The sequence below is a fragment of the Cololabis saira genome, chromosome 5 (genome assembly GCF_033807715.1).
Source record: "Cololabis saira isolate AMF1-May2022 chromosome 5, fColSai1.1, whole genome shotgun sequence".
In the NCBI taxonomy this organism is placed as follows: domain Eukaryota; kingdom Metazoa; phylum Chordata; class Actinopteri; order Beloniformes; family Belonidae; genus Cololabis; species Cololabis saira.
In genome coordinates, this window is record NC_084591.1 from 8,538,761 (window position 1) to 8,564,422 (window position 25,662).

The 25,662-nt window shown below is 43.5% G+C and overlaps 1 protein-coding gene across 1 annotated transcript in view; it reads left to right on the plus strand.

Moving 5' to 3' along the window:
• The window catches only part of LOC133443714 (protein inscuteable homolog), a 94,715-nt gene that overhangs the window by 606 nt on the left and 68,447 nt on the right, over window positions 1–25,662 (plus strand). The window lies entirely within an intron of this gene.

Genomic DNA, 25,662 nt, shown 5'->3' on the forward strand with positions numbered 1-25,662 from the left:
AGCTCTGAATATAAATTGACAACTTTACGTCTCCTTTGTGGGTTCTGGCCGTTTGATGCCGTTAGACGGGAATTACTGGCTTTTTCCAGGTCATTGGACCGCCAGCTGGAAAATTTCTGATGCTTTTGCTGAAAGGCCCTTTGGGCCTGAAACGGTTCGGGGTGCAGACGGATCCGGTTTACGCTCGAGGGATGAGAGTCGACCGAATGGACTGATTGTTTGCTGGAAGGAAAAGGAAGTGGACCCTTGTAGTTCCATGTTTGGGGGCCACCTGGTGGACCCACGCCGCGACTTTATCCTGTAGATGTTTGGATAAACTTGTAAATTCCCTGTTGATGGGTCGAAGGAAGTGACCACATGTCTCTGGAAGGTGGTTGGATGTTGGTAGGTTGTCCTCTTGGACCAGGTACCAGGACCGGGACCGTCGGATCCAGCCGAAAAGCCAGTGGAGAAACTGCAGGGTTTAAAACTTCCCGGTTGACATCAACCCAGAACCTCTTGGTGCAGGTGTCCTGGATAGGTCCAACCAGGTTGAGATCAAGAACTTCTTGGTTTAGGTCTCCTGGACATTTCCCACTAGGTTGAGACCCAAAATCTATTGGTGCAGGTGTCCTGGACATGTCCAACGAGGTTGAGGCCCAGAACGTCTCGGTGCAGATGTCCTAGAAATTTCCAACCAGGTTGAGACCCAGAACCTATTGGTTTAGTCGTGCACAGGTCCAACCAGGTTGAGGGTCAGAACCTCTCGGTGCAGGTGTCCTGGACATGTCCCACACGGTTGAGACCCAGAACGTCTTGGTTTAGGTCTCCTATACCCCTTTTACACCAATCTGGTTCCAGGGCTGGTGCTAGTGCTGGTGCTAGAGCCGGTTCGCGGTTGGTTCTAAGTAAGAACCGGTTGAGAACCGTTTGCTTTTACACAAGCTGGTGCTGGCCAGCAGCTGGCCAGAGAGCCACGTCATCACGTTACTGTATACGTCTGTGTACGTCACCATTTCCCGGTACAACTAGCGCCAAATTCAGTCACCACAACAAAGATGGAGGACTACGCTGTGCTCTTCCGTGGAGCTGCAGTGCTGTGGTGCTGCGGAGCTGCCCTGCAGGCTCTGTTGCCACGGCTAAGCCGCAGGGTACGGCGTAGCCTACGGCGTAGGGTACGCGGCGACGCAAACCATTCTGCGTTGGTGAAACGCGGAACCATAAATCAGCCTGCAGTGTGTTCTGTTCTGAACTTCTCTATTGTGATCATTTTGCTGCGACGTAGGGTCCCTCCGGGTCCCTCCGCCGTTCATTGTTGTGTCTAAAAATGATGCGCAGTGCCCACCCAATCAGAAACGGTACAGATATTCACAGATATTCTGTGATATTATTTTATATGTGATATTTTTTATGGCGCTCTTCCGTGTTTACTTTGCTTTGGTTGTTCAGTAACACCGCCCCCAGCCCTTGACGTAAGCACGTAGCTCCCGACGTAACCTGGTTCTTTTCCTAGACCAGCAAAGAGTTGGTTCTTGTTTAGCACCAGTTTTGAGAGCCAGGAGCCGGTGCTTAGGCTGTGTAAAACCAAAGAACTGGTGCTAAGTCTGGCTCTACCCCAGAACCAGCCCTGGAACCAGCTTGGTGTAAAAGGGGTACTAGACATGTCCAACCAGGTTGAGACCCAGAACTTCTCGGTTTAGGGTCCTGGACAGGTCATTAAACCTTGAGCTCTGCAGACAGGCTTTACTTGGGCTTGACGCTACAAAACCACGCATGCGGTGGCGGGTTCCAGCCCTGACGCCTTGCCTGTGTGTGTCCCGGTAGCGTTGATACACTCTTCCAGCAGAAAATGACAGCTTAGCATTGCTCATTACACGCCGGTGGTGTAAATGGGCTTTAACAGCTCATTTAGCATCAGCAGATGACAGGCTACAACAACTGCTGCCTATAAACATCTGCTAAGCGCTTCTGTCTGATAATACAGGGCTGGTGGGGGGTAACTCAGTTGGGTCGATCCCCGGCCGAGGAGGGTGTGACGTGGTTAACGCCAACCGCAGATGCAGGTGTTGCCCCCGACCGGGCGGGGCCGTCGAGGTTTCCACCATAAAACTCTCGTCTCTCCACGGTCCCACGCCCTCATTGTCCTGCGATAGTCACGCGTGTCTTTCCAGGGACTGTCTCGGAGGGTGTGACGGGATCTTGTGGCCGCAGCTAAAACTGGAAACTTGTCAGGATCCGCCGCGGTTTCTTCTGAAGTCAGCGCCAAAGCATTGTTCGTTAAACAAAAACCCCGCCGGCTGACTGTCTCATAAGTGTTGGACAAATAAAACTTCAGGCAAACAACGACATACAACTTTTCCCAGTCGAGTTATTTTACAGAAATGAGGCCAAAAGGAAGAAAAACCATGAGCAGCCCAGCAGGTGTTCGGACCTCTTTGAACCCAGATGTTTTGGCTCGTCGGGATGTTAATAGTCGTAACAGACCGCCGGTCCTGGCCCTGGGTTGGTCTGAAAGGGTTTCTGGTCCCCCTTTTCAACCAAACCGGTTCCAGGGCTGGTTCTGGTTCTGGTTCTGGGCCAGTGCTGAGTTTGGAACCGGGCTTTCTGTTTCCACTGACACAGAACTGGTTCCAGAGAGAAAACTAATGAGTCATAGTTGCAACTGAAACATTAAATCACAAATTTTTATACAAAGTTAACCTCAAATCTCACTTATAGATTCATTAATATTGATTTTGTGTAATTACATGCATGCAAGACTTTTGTAGGTGTAAAAACATAGAAATCATCTGATCATTTTAAAAACAACAAGGTTACCAAAGTGCTGCACAATGAGTAAAGCAAGACATAATAAAATAGTAAAAACTAAAAACAGAGTAAAATAGATAAGAACACATAAAAGCACGAAATAAAAACACACCAGACAGACAACAGCCAGCGATTCAGAGACATAAAAAACAGGACAGAGACCACACAACTCTCATGCTGGATTAAAAGCCAAAGAATAAAAATAAGTTTTAAGACGAGATTTAAGAATTTCGAGTGCGGGGGCCATTTTGATGTGGGGAGGAAGGTCGTTCCAAAGTTTAGGGGCTATTGCTGAAAAAGCACGGTCGCCCCTGGTTTTTTGCCTGGTTTTGGGAACGACAAGATGTGACTGAGTAAGGCTTTCTGTTTCCACTGACAAAGAACTGGCTCCGGTCCAGAAGAACCGGTTCCAAGGTAGCACCAACTCTTTGCTGGTCTTGAGGAAAGAACCGCTTACGTAAACGGAGGGGGCGGAGTTATTAAGACCAACGGCAACAGCAAGACTGGGAGACGGAGACGTTTTCAACTGAGCGCTGTAGACTGAAAACCTGTCGATGAAGACAAAAGCTGGAGTTATGGTTCTGCGTCAAAACAACGGCGTGCCTACGGCGTGTGGTACGCGTCGACGCAGATCACATGCCGTCACTGACGTTAGACATCCCGAAAATTGTAACTACGCGTCGAGGCGACGCAGACCAAACGCAGACTGAGAAGGCTGTGATTGGTTCGTTTGAAAGCAACGCATTTCCAGTTTCTGGTTTGAAGCAGTCGTGAACTTTCAGCGCTGTTTTTTTCGTGTATGTGTGATTTTTTGGTTTTGGTTTTTTGCACAATAGTTGTCCTTATCTCTTTGATTTACTGTGACCGGAAAAAGTCGGATAAACCATTCAGGAAAAGATCGCTAACTAGCGGCCACGAGGGGTACTGCACCACGACCAAATGGAGTGACAGAGAAGTCCAAAGGTTAACGACGCCGTCACGGCGACGGCGTGTGTTCTGCGTTGGTTTGACACAGAACCCTAATTCAGGCTAAAGACATTGAATCTGCCGTTTTCTGATCCCAATGAAGTGGCAACTGTACAATCGCGAGGTCGTCCGTAGTTGTTGCTATGCACCAATGCAAACGCAGCGATATAACTGAAGTTTGCAGCGACGTAATGACGTGGCTCCTCTTAGCACCCGAGCTGTGGAAAAACAAACCGGTTCTCAGCTGGTTCCTAGTTGAACGGGTATGTGTGTGGCCACTACAAGCCTTCGGTGGAGACGGGACCAAAACAGCTTTTAGACCGGTGCAACGAATAAAGTCTTAATGAAAAAAATTAAAGTATTTGGAAAGTATTTGCATATTTCTCGTTAAACCGTTCCAGGAATCTTAAGACATGTCAGTGCATGAAGAACAAGAAAGCAAGTCCGAGTGGGACGCCTGTGACTGAATTAAGGGACCATCATTCATCAACAGCTGATAGAAGCACATGGACAATGGTTGCCATGGAAACCTTCGGTCAACAACACAGAGATACGATCACAAATGAAACTAAAACCCCTGATTCCCAAACTTCTCAATGTCCAACAGCAGCATCAGCATCTCTGGACTCGGAGGCATCCAGGATGGATAGAAAGAACAAATGAGTTGCAGGAAATAAAAGGTTGCAGTGCATTGTGGGAGATTACTGAAATGCAGCAAAAAATAAAAAGTTTTTCAACCTTGACTTAAAGGAACTGAGAGTTTCAGCAGTACTGACGAGTGGGAGTTTGTTCCACAGCATAAAAGCTGAAACGCTGCCTCACAGTGTTCGGTTCTAACTCTGGTTACAGGAAGTGGGTGTGGCCCTGACGACCTGAGGTCTCTGGTTGGTTCATCATGGACCAGATCAGAGATGTGTTTTGGTTTGAGACCATTCAGGACTCTGGTCTGAGGACTTGGGTCTCCTGGTCTTAGTGAGGACTCGGGTCTCCTGGTCTTAGTGAGGACTCGGGTCTCCTGGTCTTAGTGAGGACTCGGGTCTCCTGGTTTCTGTCTTTGTTCCTGGTTTTTAGCTGCACTCCTAAGACGTTAAATCTTTCTTCTTTGGCTCCAAACACTTTTATTTCCATCTTATCTTCATTCAACTGATGACAATTCTGGAACATCCTCTCTTTAATCTGATCAATGCATTTGATCAATTTCTGAATTGGATTCTAGTCTCCTGGTGAGACGGTTATATAGATTTGTGTGTCATCTGCATGGTTCTGGTAACACTTTTATTTTTCTTTCATTATTCGAGAGAGTGGGAGCCAGGGGTGGAGCAGGGGTCCCAGCCCAGGGGGGGCAAAGCATTCTAGAGGGGCCCTTGTGGCCTAAACATCCCCGTTAAAACATAATCGCTAAAAAAAATGCCACAGATCAGCTCTCTGACACACAACCACAGCAGCAGGCGACACGGTCAGAACCATCACATGAGGTTTCAGCACCATGGATTTATGTCATTATGTCAAACCTAATTATAAGCCTAATGCAGACTTTAAGATATAACTATCAAACTGGAGATAATAATCAAATGACATCCAGTGATGTCTATGGAAGCTCATTTCCGTCAGTAAAAGAAAAAAATAAGATGAAATCTTAGCCTTAAAAATAAAAAAAATATCCCCACGGTAAGTCATAATTATGACATAAAAAGTCATAATTTCAACTTTTTATCTCATAATTATGACTTTCTGTCTCATAATTTCGACATTTTATCTCATAATTTCGACTTTCTATCTCATAATTATGACTTTCTATCTGATAATGTCGACTTTATATCTCATAATTTCGAAATTTTATCTCATAATTTCGACTTTCTATCTCATAATTTTGACTTTCTATCTGATAATGTCGACTTTATATCTCATAATTTCGACATTTTATCTCATAATTATGACTTATCGTGGGGATATTTTTCATTTTTAGCCATAGATGTCGGATTCGCTGAGTAGCACAATTCCGACACACGTGTTCAACCTGCACGACAACAGTTTACAATGTGCGACGACATGTATTTAACACTGACCGAGCGACACGGCGGTCAAACAGCAACAAACACTATAGGAAAGGCCATGACATGGGGGGTTACACATTTAACGATCAGCCGGTTCTTCATCGCCGCAAATCTTTCAATCACTTTGCTCTCATCAATGGTGATGTCCCTCTCGATTGAGAGCAAGGTGAGGTTTGAGGCTTCATCCATGCAGCCCCGAGATAGTTTTTAATAATTTCAGCCTGCTGAAACTCAGCATGACTTTCCTACTTTTGCTACTTCTGATGCGGCGACCGGCTAAAGGCTGATTTATGGTTCTGCGTTACACCACCGCGTACCCTACGGCGTAGGGTACGCGGTGGTGTAACGCAGAACCATAATTCAGGCTTAAAAGTAAACAGAAAACATGCGCGCACGTACCCGTGCATGACAGGTAGACACACAAGGGGGGAAGGGACTCTTTCTTTCATTTTTATTTTTTAAACAACTTTATCCTTATGAACGCAATTGTTACATAGTCCAACTTTCCTTCTCTTATTCAGAACACTTTTTTTTTTTTTCCTTCGGCGTGGGCCCGGGGCGGCCGCCCCCCCTGCCCCCCCGCCTACTCCGCTAGTGGTGGGAGCATATAGATGTTAAAACAACAGAAGCCCCAGAATTGAACCTTGAGGAACCCCACATGTTGTTTTTGTTAGCTCTGATTTGTTAGATCTTTGTTAGAACATTTCGTCTCGTTTTGGTCAACGAAATCTAAGACACATTTTAGCAGTTTTTATTTTGTAATCTACATTTTAGTCTTGTTTTTATTCGTCGACGATATTGCATTATATATTTAATTATCATTATCGTCACATGACCAGCATTTTTGTTGCGTCTCGTTTTCCTCAGGTGATAAAGGTTCGTTGGCGACGATATTTAGTCGTAATTTTCGTTAACGAAAGCAACTTTAGTGGCACCATCAAGATGTTCTGGTCAACGGTGTCCAAAGCAGCGCTGAGATCCAGTCGGACCCCCGTGGGGCCAAACCGTGCAGCAGAGTCAACGTTGTGGATCGATGCTTCCGGAGGATCTTTGAGTTGAAAGCATCACTTCTGAAACTCGTGTATGAAGCACATGTATATCCGGAGCTTTATTGTGAGTAACGGCGACCGTTGACACATAACTGCGGCCGGCGACTCTGTGGAGACTCTCCAGTGTGGGGACTCAATTAGGAGAGTGCAGGTATAAATTTTTGCGTAGGTGGCCCATGGCGGCAGCCGCTCCAGGGGCCGAGGCCGGGGGATAAATCAATTCAAGACTCGTCAGCTTAAAGCTTTTCTTGTGTCGGACCTCTTTTCCTCCCATTGTTCTTCTTCTGCAGCGGCTAATTGGAGCGTCCATCTCTGTCTCCGCTGATTAGCAGCTACCGGTTTGATCTGTGGGCTTTGTTGGCTCGTTGTGGGGATCGTGGGAGGAAGTGGAAAACTTAAGTCTTTGTTTGGCTCTTGTGTGCTGTCAGAATGACTAGAAAATAAATAAACATCCCAGACTATAACCTAACTTCTGAAAGGAAAATGGATCAACATAACGAGCTATCAACAAGCTAATTGATAGCAATTAGACGTCAGTGTAGCTGTTGGGACCACGGCTCAGAGATCTGGCCGACAATTTAATCTAAAATACTTTAAAAAAGTACCTTATGATGGGTTCATTCCCAAATATATGTCCTTCTGTTTACAGTTTTTGATCTAAATATACACTCGTCGGCCATTTTATTAGGTACACCTGTCCAACTGCTCGTTAAATGTCTAATCAGCCAATCACATGGCAGCATTCTACGGAAGAGAATTAGGGCCATGCAGGAGAAAAAATATTTGAGAGGGGAAGATTTTTTTTTCTGTGCACTTGACTCGACATTTCGACTTTTTTCTCGACATTTCGACTTTTTTCTCAAAGTGCATAATGAAAGAAAAATCTTCCTCCTCTAAAATTTGTATTTTTCTCCTGCCTGGCCCTAATACTCTTCCGTAGCATTCAGGCGTGTAAACGTGGTCCAGATGATCTGTTTCAGCTCAAACCAGCATCAGAACGGGGCAGATCTGTGATTTAAGTGACTTTGAACGTGGCGTGGTTGCTGGTGCCAGACGGGCTGGTCTGAGTGTCTCACAAACTGCTGATCTGCTGGGATTTTCACCCACAACCATCTCCAGGGTTATATCGTTAAATGTCTAATCAGCCAATCACATGGCAGCATTCTACGGAAGAGAATTAGGGCCATGCAGGAGAAAAAATATTTGAGAGGGGAAGATTTTTTTTTCTGTGCACTTTGAGAAAAAGTCGAAATGTCGAGAAAAAAGTCGAAATGTCGAGATTAATGTTGAAATACAATTTCAAGAATAAAGTTGAAATTTCGTGAACAAAGTTGACATTTTTCTCAACATTTCAACTTTATTCACAAAATTGTATTTCAACATTATTCTCGACACTTCGACTTTTTTCTCGACACTTCGACTTTTTTCTCGACATTTCGACTTTTTTCTCGACATTTCGACTTTTTTCTCAACATTTCAACTTTATTCACGAAATTGTATTTCAACATTACTCTCAACATTTCGACTTTTTTCTCGAAATTGTATTTCAACATTATTTTTGACATTTCGACTTTTTTCACGACATTTCAACTTTTTTCTCGACATTTCGACTTTTTTCTAGACATTATGACTTTTTTCTCAATATTTCGACTTTTTTCTCAACATTTCAACTTTATTCACAAAATTGTATTTCAACATTATTTTTGACATTTCGACTTTTTTCACGACATTTCGACTTTTTTCTCGACATTTCAACTTTTTTCTCGACATTTTGACTTTTTTCTCAAAGTGCATAATGAAAGAAAAATCTTCCTCCTCTAAAATTAGTATTTTTCTCCTGCCTAGCCCTAATACTCAGGCATTCAGGCGTGTAAACGTGGTCCAGATGATCTGTTTCAGCTCAAACCAGCATCAGAACGGGGCAGATCTGTGATTTAAGTGACTTTGAACGTGGCGTGGTTGCTGGTGCCAGACGGGCTGGTCTGAGTGTCTCACAAACTGCTGATCTGCTGGGATTTTCACCCACAACCATCTCCAGGGTTTATAGAGAACGGACCAAAGAAGAGGAAATATCCAGTTCTGTGGCTCCAAACGCCTGGTTGATGCCAGAGGTCAGAGGTCAGAGGTCAGACTGGTTCCAACTGATGGAAACATTAAGTCAAATAAGCACTAGTTACAACCGAGGTATCGAGGCAGAATCTTCACCGCTTTCCTGGTGGACGTGTTGCTTAGCAACCATCCGAACGCACATGACACACACGCAGGTGTGAAGAAGAGCGATGGAAACGGCAGACAGATGTGGACAGATGTGCATGAGCTTCACTGGAGTACCGACCAGACCTGGTCCGATGCTTTTCTCCGAAGCGACTTCAGACTATTGTTGTTTTCATCAGCCTGTTTCAGTTTTAGTTTTAGTCTAGTCTCTGGGTCCAGCTATCATTTTAGTTTTTATTAGTTTTAGTCACATTCATTCTCCTTTTAGTCGTGTCAAGTTTCAGTCGACTAAAGTCTGAGCATTTTAGTCTTATTTTAGTCAGAATTGTCCAGGACCATTTTAGTCTAGTTTTAGTCAAACAATAATCTGAGTTTACAACATATTTATTTTTCTACAGAAGAGTATTAGGGCCAAGCAGGGGAAAAATAAAAATAATACATTAGAGGAGGAAGATTTTTTTTTTCATTATGCACTTCGAGAATGTCGAGAAAAAAGTCAAAATTTTGTGAATAAAGTTGAAATGTTGAGAAAAAAGGCAAAATTTCGACTTTTTTCTCAAAGTGTACAATAAAAAATAAATCTTCCCCTCTCAAATATTTTTTCCCCTGCACGGCCCTAATACTCTTCTGTAATTTTTCCACATTTCTCCCCGTCTTTTTCTTTTTCAACGACACATTGGTTTTTCTTTTCCACGTCTATGTAGGAAAGTTACTTAAAAAAAGCTACTTAAAAAATTAATATTAAGGATCTTTGTTAGAACATTTCGTCTCGTTTTGGTCAACGAAAATGAAGACACATTTTAGCAGTTTTTATTTTGTGATCTACTTTTTTGTCTCGTTTTTATTCGTCGACGATGTTGCATTATATATTTAATTATCGTTATCGTCACATGACCAGCATGTTTGTTGCGTCTCGTTTTCCTCAGGTGATAAAGGTTCGTTGACGACGATATTTAGTGATAATTTTCGTTGACGACAGTAACTTTACTTTAGATGTAAAACCTGAGCATCTGTGTTTCTTGAACCGGTTCAGGAACCATGATAAACACGCCGGGAGTCGAACCAGGAACCTGCTCGCCCCGAGGCAGCGGCGCTCACCGCTACACCACTTTAACAGGAAAACAAACCATAAACATCCCAGAATAATGCTGTTCAGTGTGTGTTTAGACTGTTAAGCGATAAACATTGTTGTTTCTCACCTACAGTCGTGTTTCTGTGACGGCTGAGGTCCTAAATGAGGCGAGGCCGGCCGCCTGCCCGCTTTAATGGCCCAGAAAATTCTCTGCAGTGTTTATTTTCGTCCCCGCGGCGGTAAAAAACAGCCCTGATGTGGCCTTGGAGCGCCACGTTCCCACTCCGCCGGCGTGCTCGGGTCGTTTCTGGCAGACCTGGCGATCTTTGCTGCTGATATTTGCTCACATGGGCGCCCGGCCTGGATCTGGATCACCCTGCAGACGTCTGGTGGAGATCCAGGGGAGGGTGGTCCTGTGCAGGGCTGGGGATCCATTCAAATGCCAAGAATCGATTCAATTCCGAGTCTTAAAGGAGCATGAGGCTCCTTTTAAGAAATGAGACTAATTTCTTAAAAAATGAAAATGAAAATGGGTCTTTTTACCTGCTAAAAATGGATTGAAGGCCAAATACAGTTAATGAAAGGTTGTTTCTACCTAAATATGATTTGATCTCATTCTTGAGCTTCCTAATATAAACACTAGAGCTCACATGATTGCTTTTAAGTCTTTTAAAAGACCATTACAACACAAAATAGGCATGTTCACCTGCCAAAAATTGATTGAAGGCCAAATACAGTTAATGAAAAGTTGTTTCTGCCTAAATATGACTTGATCTCATTCTTGAGCTTCATAATCTGAAAATCTGACGTTTTAGCGCTATCGCTCAACGGCCTGCTGTGCGCGCTCCCGCGGCCACAAATCAGAAGAAATCAGATTCTGGCAGGCAATCACTTTTTGGCACAACACCGGCACGGGAGAACGGGGAGAACGTGCATGCGGCGTCAACGACGTCACATCCGCAGGACAGCGCGGGAAATTCCGGTCACAATTGCAGCACATTTTGCAGCACACAGCCTGTTCAAGGCAACGGAGAGATACACTAGAGGAATCATTCTTTCTGGTTTGGAACGCTTCATCTGACATTATTACTAGAAAACTTAAAACGTATACGAATTTTTTTCATAAATCCTGCCTCAATCCTGCCTCATGCTCCTTTAAGATTCAGCCTCGATTATCACGCTTTAATGCGATCCGATTCGATTCCAATATTGATTTGGGTTATTAACAGTTTTTTCAGCTGTTGCATGAATTATATGACTGTAGTTCTGCAACATATTACTACTAGTATTATACTGAGATTCAACAGTAAGTATTGGCAGCTAATGATGCTGTAAGGACCAATCAGCTCCCAGAATGCTGATAGAACTGCTTTGCAGAATTAGCAAACAGATCCAGGGCAGCAAACAGAGACGTATGAAATCAGTTTTATTTTTTTCCATTTATGAGAATTTGGTTTTTAGCAATTTATGCAAATATAACCCCAAGACAGTATATAAAGCAAAGAAATATAAACAATTTATGCAATTATAACTGAAAACTTTAATATTTTCATTCCTTTAAACATATTTAAAGGAAAGAACATGATACTAGTTAAGCTCGTGTCCAACAAAACATTCCTTTTTTGGGCACAAACAAAAAAAAAAAAAAAAGTTGTAATGTAATGATGAAAAAAAAAATTGGATCTTTAGACATACGAATCGATTTTTAGGAATTAATATGAGAATCGATTTAGAATTGGAAAATCGATCTTTTCAACACAGGCCTAGTCCTGACGTCTGCTCCGATCCGACCCGGCCCGGTTAATTCACTCAAACCCCCTAATGTCAACCAGCTGTGGGTCTGACGTGTGGAAATGCTGCTGCTGCCTCCTCTTCCTCCTCTTCCTCCTCTTCCTCTCTGGTCTGGGGCTCCTGCATCCGTCAGCGTGAAGCTGATACCTGTCTGCTCAGAAAACCAGATGTGGAGTCGGGCCATCCTCCCAATTTAATGGAAACTGGAATTGATTCATTTTTTCGCAGGCTTCACAACTTAACTTGCTGATTATTTTTCGTCGGACAAGAATATTCAGACACACCGAACTCTGACACTGACTCTGATGAGGCGGAAGCAATCGCCCAAACATGTCAGGAACAGTAATCCCTGTTTTTTCTCGGGGGTTACGTTCCAAAAAGAACCGGTGATAGGTGAAATCCGTGAAGTAGTAACCTCATTTTTTTTACAATTATTATACAAAGCTTCAAATTGCGTAGATCAGCCCCGCCCCACCGAGACCCGGTTCATTGGATTTGAATGGGAGAAAAATTGAAAAATTATTATAAAAAAAAATACAATATGTACAATGACTCGCTGCATCCTGACTCTTCTGATTCTTCTGGGCAAAAAGATTCTTATAAACCAACATGCCACCATCGATTATATTTGAAAACTGGCGGAGAGACTGGTTAGCCCAGGGGTCGGCAACCCGCGGCTCTAGAGCCGCATGTGGCTCTTTAGCGCCGCCCTAGTGGCTCCTGGAGTTTTTTCAAAAATGTTTGACCTTTTTTTTTTTTTTTCTCCTTTTTTTCTCTTTTTATTTTTTTATTTTTTTCTTCTTTTTTTCTTTTTCCTTTTTTCTTCCTTTTTACTTTCCTTTTTAATCTCAACATTTTGACTTTTTTCTCAACATTTCGACTTTTTTCTCGAAATTTAAATTTTTTTCTCCCCATTTCCACTTTTTTCTCAACATTGCGACTTTTTTCTCGAAATTTTTAATTTTTTCTTGACATTTCGACTCTTCTCGACATTTCGACTTTTTTCTCAAGATTGTACTTCAACATTAATCTTGACATTTCGACTTTTTTCTTGACCTTTCAACTTTTTTCTCAACATTTCGACTTTTTTCTCGAAGTGCATAATGAAAAAAAGAATCTTCCCCTAGTTCTAACTAATATAGAAACATGCAGCATGTGTTGCCTTCATTCTAAGGCTTATACAAGACTTCATTTTTTGCGGCTCCAGACATATTTGTTTTTTGTGTTTTTGGTCCAATATGGCTCTTTCAACATGTTGAGTTGCCGACTCCTGGTTTAGCCAAACAGAATGCAGAACACGATGCACAATGCAAATCCGTGAAGCAACGAGACGTGAAAGGTGAACCGCGTTATAGCGAGGGATTACTATATTTTAAAACCTAAATATTCTTGTCCAACAAAAATAATGGACAAAACTGGACGAAACAGACTTTTCACCACCTTTAAAACTGTTCACATGATTCAAGAATCTGTCGTAATGTAAAGTAAAAGGTTGTTCTGGTCTGATATGGATCTGCTCAACCGTCCTCCCCAAAGGAGAGGAAGATCTGGCCCAAACTCGGACCCGTATCTGCGTTTCTCTCGGGCCTCGTCTGGCTCAGACCGGCGGCCTAAACTCAGTCGTATATCCATGAGGATCTATCGCTGATCTTATTTCTGCCTTTGATGAGGCTAAAACGTTTCCAGCTGGTGGAAGGTCCGGACTGCAGACGGACCAGTTCAGGACCTGCACTCTTCTACCTTCTACCTATTTTCTTAACGAAAATTATGACTAAATATCGTTGTCAACGAATCTTTATCACCTGAGGAAAACGAGGCGCAACGAAAATGCTGGTCATGTGACGATAACGATAATTAAATACAGTATATAATGCAATATCGTAGAGTCACAAAAAAACAGACTAAAATGTAGATTATAAAATAAAAACTCTGCCAAAATGTGTCTTCATTTTGCGTTGACCAAAACGAAACAAGATTAAAAGTTCTAACAAAGATCCTTAATCTCCATGTTTGAAGTAGTTTCCTCTGGTTTAGTATTTAAACAGTTTAGTCTTTAGATCTTTGGATCCACCTTCCTACATAGATGTGGAAAAGAAAACCCAATGTGTCGTGGAAAAAGAAAAAGGGGGAAAATGGAAAAATAAATGTGTTTTAAACTCAAATTAGTCTTCTTTATCTGGAATTAAGGTAACAATAATATAATAATAAGATAACCTTGTTTGAATTGTGAAATGGGTTTGGCGAAATACAATCTTTGACTAAAACTAGACTAAAATGGTCCTGGACAATTCTGACTAAAATGCTCAGATTTTTAGTCGACTGAAACTTGACACGACTAAAACTAATACAAACTAAAATGACCCAAAGCTGGACCCAAAGAGTAGACTAAAACTAAAATGGCATCTTTACTAAAAGACATGCAGAAAATACCACCTTAAAACCTGCACATACCGTTCCGCCTGGAAGTTTCCCTTCCAGATGTGGCAGCTGCGGCTCCACGGGGACTAACGCTAACGTTAGACATGCAGGTTTGTGAAGCACAGCCCTGCGTTTGGGCACAAGGTGCCAGGATGTGGTGCATCAACAATGTTATTTTAACCACAAATGGAGGAAATCTGACAACCAGACGTTTAAGAGACACCAAGTACAAAACAGCCTCTTGTTTCTGTCACAACTTCTGAGACGTGTTTTAAAAGACATTTTTCACCTTTTTTCTTTTCATCTTCTTCTTGTTTCTTCTCTTTTCGTGTCCACAAAGGGATATATTCGCTTCTTTTATTCAAATTGTGGCTAGCAGGCCAGCTGACAGTGTTGCCGGGGCCCCGGACAAAATAATCTAAGATGGCCCCCCTGCACCCGGATCTCTCCTTCTCCCTCTTCCTCTCCTCTCCCTCTGCTCTTCAGGTTTTTATACAAGCTAATGGACGTTAACATTAGAGCTAGCCAGTTAGGTTAAGTTACAAGGTTGGTAAACGTTGGCTGCCCTGTTTCTTACCTTGCTCTACGCTGACTTTATTAATTCCAGCTTTACCGTCACCACCTTTTTAAAATATTTGTGTAGAGAATCTATGAGGCCTCTATTTTCTTCTTCTCTTCTTCTCTTTTCTCTTCTTTTCTGAGCACCAGACTTGTGCTGACCGGACATTTTGACCATTCTAATGGTTGAATTAAATGATAACATCAAATTTTGATCAGCGGCCAAACCATTTTTGTGTTGGGGGTTCTTGACCACAAGGACAATTAGGAAGAAAACAAATAACAAGCTTTTATGTAACTCAAATACTACATATTTTTTCCACAAATAGGCATATTTTAAAACATTTTGAAAAATGATTCCATAATTTAATGAGAATAAAAAAAAAATTATCTTTTTTTTTTTTTTTCAGTTCTGGGCCCCCCCCTAACCTGGGCCCGGGACAACAGACCCGTTTGTCCCCCCCTATCGGCGGGCGTGCTGGCTAGTAAGGGGGATTCCTGACGGTCATTGCAGAGTCTACGGGGGTTTCAAGTTGTGTCGCTGATATGGAGCGATATCAGCCGTCCGTCGGGGCCCCCCTAGTTTCAACTAGCAAGTGACAACTTGGAAAGGGCCCCGTGAAGGGGGGTTTCTGATGCGTTGTCGTTGCAGCGTCTAAAGCAGGGGTGTCAAACTCATTTTGCTTGGCGGGCCGGATTTGACCAATTTTTTCCTTGCGGGCCGCACGCTCAAAATAACAAAAACGGTGCGGAATTTTTTTTCTCAAATTCTTTTCTTTTTACTATTGTTATCTAATCCAATATCAGTTTAGTTAATTTTAAAGGAAATATGCACTTTGTTTACACTCTAATTATGTAAAATATATTTCTTCAGGATCTTTTCTTGAAATTTCTCGTTTTTTTTCAAATTATGTAAGATACTTTTAATATCATTTTACAAAGATAAACAGAAACAAGTATGTTTTTTTTATATTTCGCTTTTTTATAGGAAATGTAATTAAAAGCTAAATCTTTCTTATTACATCCGAGAGTGTTTCTTTGTGATTTAGAGTTTTTTCCAGTACAATTAAGTGTATTTATTTTTAAAAATTGGCGCAGATATTTACGCCAGTGTGCCGAAAAAGTCAGCACTTCCTTTTTAACTGTTTTACTTTGTCACTATCCTCGTATTCAAAACTGAAATTCTCCAAATAAATATCTTCTATCATCTTTTTTAGCAGTGATATTTTTCCTGCGAAAATATATAATAGTCAGTTAATAAAAATAAACGACCGTCTACAAAGAAATAAAATCAGCAAATGCATTGTAGAAAACAAAAAAAATGTCGAAAACTGCTCTCTTTGTGGAATAACGATGGATTTGTAGAAGAAATATATTATCGGATATGCTGCGATTCATGGCAATTATTTATGCCTTCCTTTTTAGTAAATTAACATTTCGTTTTTTTGGGATGCGGGCCGCGGGCTGCACATTTGACACCCCTGGTCTAAAGGGATTTCAAGCTGTGTCGCTGATTTGGAGCGATATCAGCTGTCTGTTGGGGCCTCCCCCTATCAACTAGCCATGGACATGGAAAGGGCCCAGTGAGGGGGATTTCTGATGCGTTGTTGCAGCTCCATTATTTGATCTGTATAATCTTATATTCATCATAAAATGGTCAAATGTCTCAGTTTCAGCGTTTTATGTATCTTTATTATCCTATTGTACGTTAAATGAGGGTTTGTAATTCACTCTCTACTCCGAGTCGACTCACATGGTCTTGTTTCAGGTTTATGAAGTTCCCTCGCGTGTCTCGTGGTTTTATTGAGGTTTCCTGCTGAGCTTAAGTAGTTTAAGTAGTTTTTAATTAGCTCCACTAATGCAACCCGGACCTCCGTGTGCTGACACGTTTCCTCGCTGGATGGGCGGAGTCGCGTCTGAACGCCGCTCCTCTGAAGGGTGGAGGAGGCTGACGATGCAGAAGTTCAGCTTTTTATTTGTTTTTTGAAGTATTTTCAGTCCAAACATGAGAGAACAGAGCGCTGCTCGACGCCACCCAGATTCAACGCCCGCAATGAGGCTGTTCTTCAAGTCACGGCCAGAGACTATTAAAGACCTGGGGCCTCATTTATAAAGCTTGCTTGCGCGCAAAACAGGGCTTGAAAGATGCGCACGCCATCTTCTACGCAAAGGTTGGGATTTAAAAAAAAAAAAACTTAACAGGAAAATGTGCGTATCTCTACACAAACTTTGATCTTAGCGCACAAACATTTTGATATGGGGAACTGGCGACGCAGGCGGGGAGGTGGAGAAATGAAGCCAGATTCATGTCATACTTTTAATGTCATCACATATCAGACTTATAGATCCATGAAAACCCAAGCCGGCAGTGTTATAGATCTATGTGTTCCGTAAGTGAGCCATTACGCCTGTATTTGCAGTAGGTACTATACGTTCATATATCATACTTCCATCTTCAAATGGTGTGGAGTGGTGAATAGCACCAGATTGATTATTTATCATGACAAGGTGTGTAACAATCAGTCCAATTGCTGAGTAAGAATATAAATTGCGTGGTGACAGCCGTGCGTAATGCTGCACAATGGATGCGCTGGCACTGCTTGAGGATCAGGATGGAGAGAGTATTTAGGGACCATGAGGATTTCCTGGCCCATGATCATGACTGGCTAATAAGCCGATTTGGATTCCCTAGAGCAAAGTCTTGGATCTCTGTGCTGAGCTGGGTCCAGTGTTAGACAGACCGACCTGCTGGAATCGCGCCATCCCGGTGCACATACAGGTGCTGCCACTCACTCGCTTTCTTTTTGTTAGTGATGCCACTACTGTGACCACCAAATAATGTCGTTTTCCTGGCCTCCACCTCATCCACAAGCATCTCGGTCTCAAATTTAGTGGCACGGTGGCTCGACACATGACTCATTCATCCTGACGCACAGCAGTGTAGAAAACAGACTGCAGGAAGCCGCTGCGCGTGAAGGCTCATTTATATGCAAACACAGTCATGAAGTACTTTGCATTGACCATTCATGGTATAAAGTGGGCGTGTTGAGGGCGGGATATGAGGCAAATTCACGTGCGCAACCTTCCAGGGGGACTGTGATTTATAAAGAGAACATTGCGTGCAGGTGTGCGTGCACACGGTTTTATAAATCAAGATTTTTTTGTGCGCATGACATTTTCGGCTTTTGATCGCACGTACACTTTTAGTATGAATCCTACGCACTCTTTTATCAATGAGGCCCCTGGACGCTCCCACTATGACATCACCAGAGGGTGCTTTCAAAACCTCACTGGACGCCACATTGTTGGTACGAACTGAGGCGCTAGTTGACCCCAGTTGGCCCCAGTTGGCCCCAGTTGGCCCCAGTTGGCCCCAGTTGGCTCCAGTTGGCCCCAGTTGGCCCCAGTTGGCCCCAGTTGACCCCAGTTGGCCCCAGTTGACCCCAGTTGGCCTCAGTTGGCCCCAGTTGGCCCCAGTTGACCCCAGTTGACCCCAGTTGGCCCCAGTTGGCCCCAGTTGACCCCAGTTGACCCCAGTTGGCCCCAGTTGACCCCAGTTGACCCCAGTTGACCCCAGCTGATCCAAAAAGCAGGGAAGTGGGTGGGACTACCAGGATTCGACCACGCCCACTGGCCCACTGACCTAACCCCCCTCATGTCGCCCCCGTACAGCTTGTAGTGCACGAACAAACACTTGGTCTAACTGCAAGTAAGCCCCACCCCCGTGTAAACCCCGCTCCCGTGGGACTCCAGCAGGGAGCGACTCCATCCCCAACCCGGTCGATCTAGAGATGGTCTCAGTGTAATGCAGGACAGCGACGCAGGGCATTGTGGGTAAAGACCAAATTAACACTACGGAGGACGATGAAGGTCGTAAATTACCTAGCTGGAACTCAGCGCCGCATCAACCAATCGATGAGGAGGGAAGCGTTAACGTAAACTCGGACCAGCTGAAGGTTGTGACCCCGATTGATCAGAGTCTACCAGACGTACGAAGACTACTGTAACACTCATACCCCTTTTCCACCAAACCGGTTCCAGGGCTGGTTCTGGTTCACAACTTGTTCAACTTGGAACCAGCTGAGAACTGGTTTGTTTTTCCACAGCTCGGGTGCTAAGGGGAACCACGTCATTACGTTGTTGCAAACGTCAGTTACGTCTCTGTGTTTGCGTGAAAGTTGCAGCAACAACCAGGTATCTGCTCTAATAGGACTTGGTCCACGTAGCTCCTCCGTGGACACATCTCTAAAAGACAGGTTGTCTCCTCCTCAGACCCATGATGCTTTGCTGCATCCAGATTCATTCTGATTTGAAAATGTCTCCGTCTCCCAGTCTTGCTATTGCCGTTGGTCTGAATAACTCCACCCCCTCCGCTTACGTAAGCGGTTCTTTCCTCTAGACCAGTAAAGAGTTGGTGCTACCTTGGAACCAAAGTCAGTTCTTTGTCAGTGGAAACAGAAAGTCTGGTTCCAAACTCAGCACTGGTCCAGAACCAGAACCAGCCCTGGAACCGGTTTGGTGGAAAAGGGATACAGGTAGTGTTACGAGGGGTTTACAGTCTGACGTCTCCGTCCAGAGTCGTCAGTAAGTGCAGGACTGTAACAGGATGTTATTGGCAGATCGTGACGTGGCGTTGTGGGATGATGATGTTCAGTTTTGGGGGGATATGATCCGGCAGGACCACGGCTTCCAGCTGGAGGCTCGTCTATCTCCTAATTACACCCCTGAGTTCTGAGCTGACGGCAGGAAAACTCTCGTCTTCTGTTCCTCGCAGCCGATCGGGGTTCTCCCTCTGCTCTGCCACGAGGAAGACGTCTCGGCCAATCAGAGCGCGTCCGGGCGCTGGGTGTGGTTAGCATGAGGTCATACGCGGCGACACCCATCAATCTTGCTATTTTGAACCCCGTGCAGGATTGTAATTGAGCCAGCTTCCAGATCACCGCGTCACGCCGCCTCCTCCGTGTCTGGGCTTTTATTTTGACATCCCAGCAAGTGAACCGGAGCTTTACGGCTGCGGCAGTCTCTGGAAAAGCCCGGTTAATCCCTCGTGTGAGGAGCAGCGCTGAGAAGTGATGACAGACTACTTTCTTGGCAGCTCCTGCTGAGTTTCGTTGAGTAATTATAGTTGTGCACCACCTCAGCGTGAGCCTCCCCCCCCCGACTACGTCAGACTCCCGGTCGACTTGTGCTGCTGCTGATGCATTATTCAGCAGTTCCAGCTGCTTCTGCTCGGGTTTCTTTACTCAGGTGTCCACAGGTGCTTGGACCGCCGGTGTCTTCAACCCGTCTGAGCTTCAGAGCTCCAACTCCTCCCGTTAGATCTGGACGCTGCCTCTGGCTGATCGCCCATGGTAGATCTCCTCCCGGCTGATCCCCCTTGACTGATCCCCCTCCGGCTGATCCCTCCTCGGTTTATCCCCTCCAGCTGATCCTCCCTCGGGCTGATTCCCTTTCGGTTGATCCCACCCTGGCTGATCCCTCTCTGATTGATTCCCCACTGGCTGATCCCTCCTCGGTTGATCGCCTCCAGCTGATCCTCCCCTTGGCGGATCTCCTCCGTCCGGCTGATTCCCTTTCGGCTGATCCCCCCTTGGCTGATCCCATCGGCTGATCCCCCCTTGGCTGATCCCTCCGGCTGATCCCTCTGGCTGATCTTCCCCTCCGGCTGATCCCTCCTCGGTTGATCCCTCCCCAGCTGATCCCCCCTTGGCGGATCCCACCGGCTTATCCCTCCGGCTGATTCCCCCCTCGGCTCATCCCTCCTTGGTTCATCCCCTCCGGCTGATCCCATCGGCTGATCCATCGGCTGATCCCATCGGCTGATCCATCGGCTGATCCCATCAGCTGATCCATCGGCTGATCCCCCCTCGGCTGATCCCCTCCTGACATTTACCCAGCTAACAGTCGATGGACCTGGGGAGTTTAAAAGAAGGCGTTTGGATATTCCTCTTGGTTCCCAGGAGGTACGGTGCTGCTATTATCTTCCCTGGTTTCTGTTTTCTTCATGAATATTAGCGGTGTGTTTTATAGCCGAGCGTAAAGCTCCGGGAGGACGGAGTGTTGGGTTCAGCAGAAACTGGTGGTTATTTATGCAGCTGAATGTAATCTTCCTGAGGGACGAGGCCCCGATAGTTGGAGACGCTGATGTAAATACTGCTGAAATATTACAGCAACCCGCCCACTTTATTAGAGGGACGGTTCACGGGGGGAGAACGTGCTGTCACGGGTAAAACGTAGCTCCGCCTTTTGTGTAAATAAAGATAATTTTATCGTTGTGGGTTTAAATATTAGATGAATACAACTTCAGACAGAAACATGTGGGAAATACTAAGTACCCCCTGATTCAGGAGCTTGTCGATCCACATGCAGCAGCAGGAACTCTCAGTAGATCAGGGGTGCTCAATACGTCGATCGCGATCTACCAGTCGATCGCAAAGGTATTATTGGTAGATCGCGTGACATTAAAAAAATTGACGTCAACCTATCATCCATCCCGTCTTTTGATGGATATACAGGGCAGCCAATCAGATGACATCTGAATTTTGTCTGAGGTCATAGGTCGCTGCGCATGAGCAAACAACTGCGCTAAGTGCTAACTAGCAAGCTTGTCAGCGAGTTACGGCCAGTTTTCAGCCTTTGGTTTTTTCTAGGGCTGAAACGATTCCTCGAATAATTCGAGTAATTCGATTACAAAAAATTATAGAGGAATTTTCTCTGCCTCGAGGAATCGTTTAATTTCTTTTTTTTTTTTTGTTTAATTTCACCAGCTCAAATCCTCGTATTACGCCCATTTAATGCGACACAACGCGCTGACGCTGCGCCGTACATCCATGCGCTGCGCACGTTAAAGGGGGAAGAAAGAGGCGGCGGATATATTTGTTTTGTAACATGCCATGCTCAGGCAGTCTGCAACGGCCCAGACGGGAGACACATGTAGTTCAGTGCTTAACTTTTATTTTTAATCCACGCTATATTCTTCTGGTCCGTTCTCCTATGTTACCCCTCTAAAGCCAAAATTATTGTTCCGCGTTAAATCGACGCAGAGCCTACGCCACTCTCCGGCGAGGGCGGAGAGCGCTGGTCCGGCTGGCGGTGCTGACGTGCAGGCTCTGTTGCCACGGCTACGCCGTAGGGTACGGCGTAGGGTACGCAGCGACGCGCACCATTTTGCGTTGTTGTAACGCAGAACCATAAATCAGCCTTTACCCGGTATATAAACCTCTGTTCCCGCTACAGTTTTAACTAAGAGAAAAGGCAGAAAATGTCAGAAAAATAAAAACTTAATGAAGCTAACTGGGTAGTTTTCAATTTTAGGTCCGTAGTCATTCATGGATAAAACAAGCAGCACTGGTGCCTAATGTGCTCCAATACAACAGGGCTCATCATTTTATTTTGAACACTGCCAAAACTCTAACTTAAAACTTAACTAGAACTTCAAATTTGCTTGACACAAATGAAAGTTCAATTGAAACACGTGGGAAAAACATCTAACCTTTTAAGTTATGTGTGTTATCAGGTGTAATGGCATTTTTAGGTTAGAAATAAGAACATTTCTTGGTAAGATCCTTAGTTTTTTGAGTGAACATAGTTAATTGTGTTGTGTTGTACAATATTGGCTCATGCGATATAAAGAATCCTCAATATATTTATAAATAAATATATGTTTTGCATTTTTTGTAGTAGGTGGTAGATCATTTTGACTTGATCATTTTATAAGTAGCTCTCATGCTGAAAAAGTGTGAGCACCCCTGCAGTAGATGGTTCCTTCAGCAGGAACCACCACTCCTGGTCAGTCTTGAAGGTTTTCAAATCTTTCTAACTGCAGATCTGTAAACTCCAAACTGCTGAGTTCCAGCAGTTGCTTCTCTAAGACCACTGCTGATGTCTTTCCCTCTTGGCATTGTGTTAGACAGTTATGAAACTACCTAAACATCTGCTTTTCTAGAGGTCTGAACATCTGTCCTGTGAAATCCTGCGAGGGGGTACTTAGTGTTTGCCACATATTTTAGTTTTCCTTCTTTTTGTCTTTAATTCTCTTAAACAAACAACAATATGATGATAAAAGTTCAGTTGTTTTTCATCTGAAGTTGCGTTTGTGTAAAACCGAGACCATAAAAAGGACCATAAACAGGATTAAAGGGAGATGTTTGGACACTCATACAACATTTATGAGTGAGACATTTTAGCAGCGTCAACGCTCCGGTTGCCTAGCGACCGCCACAAGAGGCCGGAGCTGAACGTCTATATTATTATGCCAAAGGAAAGAATTCTCCCAGACTCTGACAGACGGGGACGTTTTTGACCCTAGAAGGGAATCTGCTCATCGAGAGAGTTTCCACGGCGACGGCCTGCAGAAAAACCTCACAGCGTAACGAAAACCTGGGATAGTCCGACCGAAAAACTGCTGCCCCGGTTCTTTTTCTGTCTTCTCTTTTTTCTTTATTTCTTTATTTCATTCATTAAAAGAAAAAGGAAACAGTTCAATATAATTACAACAAATCTCTTTCCTTGAACGAAAGGGAACAGAAAGAAGATAATTAGAAGTTAATTAATGTAATAAGATAAGATAAGAAATCCTTTAATAGTCCCACAGAGGGGAAATTTCCAATAATAATAATAATAATAATAATAATAATAATAATAATAATAATAATAATAATAATAATAAATCAAACAAATTACAAATTACGCAATTAAAAAAAAACACTTTCCAATAAACGTAATGTAAAAAAAAACACACAAACAAAAAAACATAAGCAAAACTACAACAAAGTTATAAAATATCACAAAATAGCTGTCGTCAAAACAGAAAGTCGTATTCTTTTTTGATTCAAAGAAAAAAAATACAATGGTGCTAAAAAGAGAGAGAGAAAAAAAAGAAAACCAACCTAACTTAATTATAATAATTATCATGATATTTCTTGCTTTTATTATTCTTTTAAATGTAATGTTTGATTTGCATCATTTGGCTTCTGTATCTAGATTGTTCCATAAACTGATACCTTTTACAGAAACACAACATTCCATTAATTAATTTGTCCTGAAATTAGTTTTTTAAAGATCTCTGTTCCTTTTAAGTTATACTTATTTTCTCTTTTTTCAAATTTTTTCTGTATATTGCACCATGTTTTCTCTGTCCCTGAGAAAACTGAAGAAAAGTGTTGATGGCAGCAGCCGAGGAGGGAAAGTTTGAGGCGTCAGTCACGTCTGTGGAGGCTGACAGGCATCCAGCTGCCTGCCGCCTCACAGCGGATGTTTGAACTCCGTCCCAGTAGCAGCTCATCTCCGACTTCCTCAGCACATCCGCACAGAAGCATCAGTCCGGCTTCGGCTGCCCTCCGGCGTCCACTGGGAAACTGGAAACCAGACCAGATGAAGGATGAAAAGGCTTTTAAAAAACATCATTTGAGACCTTCAATCTCCGGGTTGTTTGTGGCATCAACTTCACCCATGAGGCGTCTGAGTAGCAGGATACTTTATTTATTAAAGGAAAAATGGTCTGTTTGCTGTGGAAGTTACTTTAAAACATATACTAAAGATTAAAGAGTCTACAAACATAATTTCAGGATCCATCAGAAAGCAGGATGTGTGGCAGCTAGTGTTGTTTTTTTCAGCCTGTTTCCATTTTAGTTTTAGTCTAGTCTTTGGGTCCAGCTATCATTTTAGTCCTTTTATTCGTGTCAAGTTTCAGTCGACTAAAAGTCTGAGTATTTTAGTCTTATTTTAGTCAGAATCGTCCATTTTAGTCTAGTTTTAGTCAAAGATTGTATTTAGCCAAACCCATTTTACAATTCAAACAAGGTTATCTTATTATTATATTATTGTTACCTTATAGACTCAAGAATACATTCATTGCAGATACAGAAGTCTCTCATTTGAGTTTACAACATATTTATTTTTCCGCATTTCTCCCCGTCTTTTTCTTTTACCACGACACATTGGGTTTTCTTTTCCACGTCTATGTAGGAAAGTGTATCCAAAGATCTGAATAATAAACTGATTTAAAGACTAAACCAGAGGAAACTACTTAAAACATGGAGATTGAGGATCTTTGGTGGAACATTTTGTCTCGTTTTGGTCAAAGAAAAGAGAGTTTTTATTTTGTAATCTCCATTTTAGTCTGGTTTTTATTCCTCTACGATATTGCATTATATATCTTATTATCGTTATCGGCTGGAAGACCCAGTAAAACCTCTTCCAACCTGCTCCGTGTTCTTCTCCTTCACCTCTCCTCTTCTACTTGACCTTAAACATTAAATCAGATGAAAATACAAATAGTTTACAAAACTGTACATTAACAAGAGGAAGAACTGGTGATACCAGACTCTGTCACATTGGTGCAACGGATGTCAGTTATCTGAGTCTGAGACCGAGAGACCGGGAGACCCGAGATGAGACCAAGGACAAAGACTGTCGAGACCAAACACTGTCGGGACCGAGACCAAAGACTGCCGAGACCAAAGACTGTCGAGACCAAAGACTGTCAAGACCAAAGACTGTCAAGAACAAGACCAAAGACTGTCAAGACCAAAGACTGTCAAGACCGAAGACTGTCAAGACCGAAGACCAAAGACTTTCGAGACCGAGACCAAAGACGGTCAAGAACGAAGACTGTCAAGAACAAGACCAAAGACTGTCAAGACCAAAGACTGTCGAGACCGAGACCAAAGACTGTCGAGACCAAAGACTGTCAAGACCAAAGACTGTCAAGAACAAAGACTGTCGAGACCGAGACCCAAGACTGTCAAGACCA